This window comes from Lissotriton vulgaris, unplaced genomic scaffold (genome assembly GCF_964263255.1).
Source record: "Lissotriton vulgaris unplaced genomic scaffold, aLisVul1.2 SCAFFOLD_3310, whole genome shotgun sequence".
In the NCBI taxonomy this organism is placed as follows: Eukaryota; Metazoa; Chordata; class Amphibia; order Caudata; family Salamandridae; genus Lissotriton; species Lissotriton vulgaris.
This window is the reverse complement of record NW_028244487.1, coordinates 205,002-212,915: the sequence shown is the minus strand read 5'-3', so window position 1 is coordinate 212,915 and position 7,914 is coordinate 205,002.

The window sequence follows — 7,914 nt, the reverse complement described above, 5'->3', positions numbered from 1 at the left end:
CTTCATATAATTATGCTTTCCGGGAGCGCTCCAAGGCAAAAAAAAAAAACAATATACAAAAAAAATTTGGTAAAATTGTAGGGACTGGTAGCCCGATGTGCCTTTGCTATGTCTCAAGATATATGCTCAAGTGGTTTTTACAAAAATTAATTTTGAAAAAATATATATTGGGCTACATTGGGCTATATATATGTTAGAGCCCAAATGTAGCCCAATGTAGCCCAATGTAGCCCAAAGATGGCCACCAGAGACAAAAAACCAAATGTAGCCCAAATATCAGCCAGATGTAGCCCAAATATAGCCCAATGACAGAATGTCCCAGAGTGTTCTAAAGAACAACTAGAGCGCTAACAGTCTTACTTATAAACTGAGACTTATAGTTAGGAATTAGCATTTAAAAAACCTTTTAAATCACTGAAAAAACCATAGGTTTCACACCAGTTATAGTTAGGAATTTGCATTTAAAAAACCTATTAAATTCACTGAAAAAACCATAGGTTTCACACCAGTTATAGTTAGCTGGAAATTTTACTGACATAAAACCATTGAAATTCCCACGTTATAGTTAGTTGGACTCACTATAACTTGCGCGTGCAATGCACTGCTGATGACGTCACATAATACATCACTCATGACATGGTCAGTGACATCACTCATGACATCACTGATGACACCATCCTTGTGACAGAGTGACAGACCTCCTTTCACTGTAATGTAACCCTTGAAACACATATTCAAAAATAGAAATTACATTTTTTTTAAAAATGGAGATACCTATACCAGTTACAACAACCAATTCAGTAATTCCACCATCTATATACACATCTACTCATTCACAAACAGTTCAATATACACACTCATACATATAGTCACTCATCATATCTAGTGATACACATCCTGTTACACACCGACAGTCATCCAAAAGTTACTCACACACATACTCACACATGCAAATAAACTATTGAACATCCATTTATTTGCATATAGAGCTATATACACACTACCACCTTACTTCTATTGAAATGTAAACATATTTATTGTCTTAAATAATCCATTATAGAAACAAATACTTATTTAAACAGGAACTCTTACAAACTCTTACTCTCACATATACTCACTTATATACATCAATATTCACATATACTAGATTAAAACATATGTAGTTACTGATAAAGACACTAGTGAGACAGTCATTCACTCACTAACATACACATATACACACTCATTCACCCATACAGTGAATCCCGTCGCCAGCTCAGGTACGTGATCGTGAAGCGGCAGTCCAAGGGGTGAGAGGTGTGCAAGCCGTGTAACCCGGGAACTGCTCAAGTTTCTTGGGTTGTTAAGGCTAAACTGACTATCATAGTGCAATGTCATCTGACATAGTGAAGGAACGAGAGCTGGCAGCAGCATTGTTTGGAGGGGATGGAGTGATACAGGATAAAGTAACCCCCACTAATACAGGCTCAAGAGAGACTAAAATGACATTAAAGGGGAAGTTCAAAGTGTTGGAAAAGAAAAGCCGGTCGGAACAAGGCAAATGTTGGGAATCACGCTCTCTACAAATGTACCTAGATGTGGAAAGAGTCCCACGCAGACTCCGCATTCTCCTTGCACCGAGCTATGAGGCCCCCAACCCTCTAATGATGCATGAGTGGGCAGAATGCAATCTAGACTCTTCTAAACGCCTAATGTAGATCCTAGTAAAATACGCTGACATCGAAAGGGGAGCATTACTGGAGGAAATTGCAAAAATAAATGAAGAAATTGATACAATGGATCAAGAAGAGGAAAAACAGAAATTGCGTCAGGAAATGATTGCCAGATTGAAAAAAGAAGAAGATAAAATAAAGAAAGTAAAACCTACAAGTTCTTTCGTGACAAAACGGATTACGAAATGGGACACATTTTCACATTCTCTGAAAAATATGAGGTATATAGGTCTAATAAGGATAACAAAAAAGTGATGACAACCAAATCCAAAAACTTACGAACAGATGCAGCATCATCGGGCACTTCACAATCAGACCTGAGCGCTGTCCCAGATAGTGATTCGGAGCAGGAAGGTTTGGCAAGACAGGCAATGCCCAAACGCACCCTTGATGAAGAGCTGTCTTTTTTATGCGAAGAAAGGATGCAAACCCTCCGCCCCAGAACACAAAGAACAAACTACGCCCAGGGAAAAACTGGAAACGTGGGCAACGGAGGAAGGCAAAACGAGAAAGGAACAGCCTACAAGAAAATATGAGGTTGGAGAAAAGGGAAATGACTACCATCACAACACCTAACAAAACAATTGTAAACCTATCGGATGTGACACTCAACAATAGAGAAATGGAAATACTCAGTTTGGGGCTAACATATTGCCCAACACAGAATTTCAACGATGTAAAAACTAGACTTGATATATTTAAAAGTTCTCGGAAATTAAAATTGAAGAAATTCCATATGCTAAATCGCAGTCCCATTAATCCAGCATCAACAATGGTGAATGCAACTTTGGAGACTTGCAACAACACACAGACAACGGCAAATCTCATCAATGATATACAGGAGTTGTGGGATGAGGATGTAACAACTAATATATCAGGTTCTCAAGGTGAGCAAACAAGTGCATCTAATATGCAGTCCAACATATCATTGGATTTGACCTTTGGCCCATTGACAGAATTCAAACCTAAATCAACTTTTAACCCAGTCATGCTGAAAGATTCGATTGATCTCTTTCATGAGCAAGTAACAGATCATCTCAAGGAGCTTAATATCAAAAACTATAGAGGCAAAAAGAAATACAATAAGGAAAAGGCTGAGTATAACACTCTGATGACTAAATTAAAGAAGAACAAAAAAGTCATTATCCGTGCCTCAGACAAAGGGGGCAACATTGTTTTAATGTCCAAAGAAATGTACACCAAGGAAGCCCACAAGCAACTAAACGACAGAAAGTGTTACACAAGATTTACGGCAACTGAACTTAAAACTATGTACTCGGATTTTAACAAAAAAATATCCAATTGGAAATCAGAAGGCCTTATTACTGGACAAGAACTGAAATTTCTCAAAAATAATTTTCCTGTGGTACCTACGATTTACTTTTTACCCAAAATCCATAAAGATTTAAGGAATCCGCCGGGCCGGCCCATCATCTCAGCGAGAAATGGTTGCCTAGAACATACGTCCCAATATGTGGATTTCTTCTTACAAAACCACGTGAAAGCTCTCCCATCATATGTGAGCGATACAAGTGACTTTTTACGCAAGATAAAGGACATCAACTGGGAATCCAATTTTTTGTTGATAGCCCTAGATGTTGTAAATAAAGTAAATAGTTTATTGTGATGATTATTTAAAATCTTACAATATTACACATCTCAGACAAAAACTAAAAACTGTGTTCTCGAATAAAAAACACTAAAAAATGTCATTTTGTAAGTAATTAAATATCTACAATACGCATTACATCTAATTTGCTCTTGACTATCATTAAAAACTTTACAAAGATAGCGTTTAAAATAATGTCGTTCGAGTTCATGCAATTGATCAAGGCCTGTCTACATGTCCTTATGCCATGTACTTTGAAGGGAAACTTTAGTAACGATTTCCTCTCCTGTAAAAGCGTAGGGCAGATACAGAGAAGATGAAGCATATCTTCCTCACCGTTGTTACACAGTCTGCATTTCTTTTGAGTTTTCGGTCTCTCCCACGGGGGAAGGTGACATAGGCCTGGCATAGTTCCACATCTGGCTTTAAGGAGGACCTGTTTTTTTTTTCTGTCCATGGTGTTACCAGGTATTGTTGGATTTCCTTCTTTTTATATCTATTAATTATCGTCCATGCGTGTTTTCTTTTGGTGAGGATAGCTTTATCGTTTAAGATGGATAGATGGTTTGCAGTTTTATTAATTATTTTCTTGAACAATGACTTGATTATATTGTTTTCCCATATTGGCGTGATCGCAAATTCGTTTATTGCTTCCCTTAGGTAGATCCACGCAGTAGAATTTGTGTCCTTATTTATTTCTCTCCATAAGAGTTGCGATATTTCGTTTTGATGGTCATTTTTTATTTGGTTCCATACTTTTATAAAGTGGCCTTGCCTTGCATGTTGCTGGTTGGTCAGTCCAAACTCCAGCCTTACTTGGGCTGGGGATGCATTTGCTGGTAAATGGAATATGGCTCGGTAGGCTCTGGTTATGATCTTGTTCAGGGTTTGGCTATCCTTGCCCATTATCACTTCACTGCCATATGTTATGGTCGGTAGGAGTTTTGCGGCAATTACATTCAGCAGAGGACCATATGTTAGGCTGGGAAGTGACTTTTGCACAGTTCTAAATGCTGCAGTTAGTGAGTTCACTTTTCTTTGAGTCTCACTTTTTTGCAGTTGATAGCTACCCTTCGCATCAAATAGCACACCCAGGTATTTATATACCTCTACTTGCTCCAGCTCCTTTGTATCCATAATCCATTTACTTTTATATCTTCTCTTGTTGTTTTTGGTCACTACCATAATCTTTGTTTTAGTCTCGTTTATGACCATCCCATTCTCTTTCGAGTATGTTTGAGTCCTCCTGATTAGACGCTACAGTCCCACTTTAGTATGGCTCAATAGTTTGACGTCATCCGCATACATTAAATTCGTAAGGCGCTTATCAGCTAGTTTCGGGGATGCGCATTCTCGTCATCCAATATTCCCGTTAGGTCCGCAAGAAACAAATTAAAAAGTAGGGGGGCTAAAACACAGCCTTGTTTTAGGCCTTCCTTTGCTGGAATCTCCTTTGATAGCGTTCGTCCATCCCCCATCCTCACGCTTACCCATGTCTCTGTATATAAAAGGCGAATCAGCTTGAGGAGGGGGCGTGGGATATTCATTTTTTCCAGTTTATTCCACAGAAGGTCTCTTTTGACACAATCAAATGCTGATTTAAAGTCGATAAAACATAGGTACAGGGGTTGTTTGAGTCTCATTGATTTATCCATTAGTAGTGCAAGAACCATTATGTTTGTTGTTGTTCCTAGGCCTTGAATAAAGCCTGTTTGGTTTAAGGGCAATTTCTTCGTATCCCTCACCCATTCGGATAGTTTTGTTAACAAAATTCTTGCAAATAGCTTGGTAATCAGTCTGTAGTTTTCTGCAAGAGCCCAATCTCCTTTTTTAAAAATTCGAGTTATTAGAGATCCTCGCCATAATTTAGGGATAGTTCCAGTTCTAATGACTTCTGTGTATAGTTTCTCTAATATGGTCGCCCATAGTTCTGGGTTTTCTTTAAAGAGAGCAAACGGTATCCCATTTGGTCCAGGAGCGCCGTTTTTCTGTTTTTTTATAAGTTTGATTATCTCTTCTATTTCTATAACTATTGGCGTATCCTTAAAAGGAGAGTTATCTTTTTTGTACCCATGTCCCTTTTCTAGGGGTCTTAACTGTGAAGTGTCCTGATTTAAGTGTCTCCTCAGAAAGATCTCCCATTCCTGCTCAGTTAGTGGTGATGAGATTACCTGTTTGTTAGGTCTAGCAAGGTTATTGATAATCTTGCAGAAGTCTCTAGAGTTCTTTTGCTTGCTAGCGTGGAATACTTTTGCCCAGGTTGCTTGTTTTGCCTGATTTTTCTCACCCCATATTAGTTTCTTCAGATTTTGATTCAATAACTTTAATTTTCCCAGATTTTCTGCTTTTATCCCTGGTTTCTTTAGTAGCCTGACAATCCTGTTTCGTTCTTTCTTCAATGTCCTTATTGTATAAGGCAGATTTAAGTGGTTTTCATTATCCCTGGGTGGCTCTCTATATTTTTGGTTCTATATTTTTGGTGACCGCCTGGACTCGCCCTGCACGGTCGCTCCCCTCGCTCCCTTGGCCCTGGAAGGAGTACTGGTATCGTTAACTGCTCATTTTGATTCATCACAGCGCTGCTAGCATAGACTGCATACTGCGCTCCTGCACAGAACTGGTTCCTTTACTATCTGCTGCCTGCTGCACATATTAAATGACATAGCGCTTCTGCACGCAATTAGATTTTACAATTACATGTGAGCTGCCTGGCATTTGTTTTCATAGCGCTTCTGGCCGGACCCACCAGTGGTGTGTAACTTTGTGGTAATAGCTCAGGCTTGACTCGGACTGTGCCCCGGTTTCGTTTTGAATCAGCCCGCCACCATCTTGTTGTTGTTGTCAGCTCTCCTGGCCCGCCTCTACCTCCCCGAGACCGCCTCCCAGCGGACCCTCCCACGCTCCGCCCCCTCCACTATCCATTAATGTCAGATGTCCCAACGTGCAGCGTCCACGCGCTACGGCCGTGCCGAAGGTGCGCCAAAGGTAAGCCCGTCTACGCCTGTCGGCGCCTGGACCGCGCCCACGCCAGACCCCCTGGCCCCCGTTCCAACCACCCCACCCGCATTACATACGCCGCCTCCACCCTCCTAGCCCTTAACCCCGGCCGACTCTCCGTCTGCGCTCAAGCCGCCCCCGGACACACCCATGGACCCTTCACGTGCAACTCCTGCAAGTTTGACAGCACCAAGACCAACTCCACATCCACTAACACCAAACAGAGACCTAACACCAACCACCTAAAATGCATCCTGCTCAACACCAGCTCGGTCCACAAACACGCCATCGACCTCTGGAATTTACTAGACACAATCTCTCCGGACGTCGCCTTCCTAACAGAAACATGGATGAACGCCTCCTCAGCCCCAGACATCACCATTGCCATCCCGGAAGGCTACAAGATCATCCGAAAAGACCGCAACAAGCAAACAGGAGGAGGCATCGCTATTGTCCACAAGAATTCCATCCGCATCTCAACCAGCTCAGACGTCAACCTCGCTAGCGCCGAGCACCTTCACTTCCAGATCCACACCGACCCCAAGACCACACTCAGAGGCACCCTCCTCTACAGGCCACCAGGACCCCGAGCACAATTCAGTGAAGACATCACTGACTTTATCACCCCACACGCCCTCCCCTCCGAGGACTACATTCTATTGGGAGACCTCAATTTTCACCTGGAAAAGAGCAACAACAGCAACGCCACAACCCTTCTGGACAATCTCGCCAACCTCGGACTCAAACAACTTATTAATACCCCCACTCACCTCGCAGGTCACACACTCGACCCTATCTTCACCTCCAGCAAACATATCTCCTTCAGTCACACCACAGCTCTCCATTGGACAGACCACAGCTGCGTTCACTTTATCTACAAAAAGACCACAACCCACAACCATCCTCAACCTACTCTGCGAAGAAACTGGAACAAAATCACCATCGACCAGATCTCCTCATCGCTTCTTCAAAACCCCCCTGCCCACTCATCGAACCCCAACCAAGCAGCCATTAACCTCACTCAATGGCTAACCAACAGCGCCGACAACTTAGCACCCCTGAAAAAACGTCAAATCAAACTAGGCAGCAAAAACGCCCCCTGGTTCAACGATGATCTTAAGAAATCCAAGAAACTCTGTCGCTCCCTTGAGAAGGCCTGGAAAAAAGACCCAAACACCAGCACCAGAGACGGCTTCGAAAACGCCACCCGCATACACCACCAACTGATCCGAACTGCCAAGAAAGCCGCTTTCAAAGACCGACTTGACAACAACGCCCACAACAGCAAGGAATTATTCGACATCGTCAAAGAATTCACCAACCCCACTGCCAACTCCAACGACATCACTCCCTCTCAAGACCTCTGCGACTCCCTAGCTTCGTTCTTCCACGACAAAATCGCAGACATCCACAACAGCTTTGACTCCCAACCCGGAGACCAACCCACCCAACCTTCTGCCACACCTTCACCCCCCTTGAACATCCTTAATGACTGGAACCCAATCTCCACGGATGATACCATCCGCCTGATGAACTCCATCCACTCAGGATCCCCCACAGACCCATGCCCTCACCACATCTTCAACAAAGCAGATT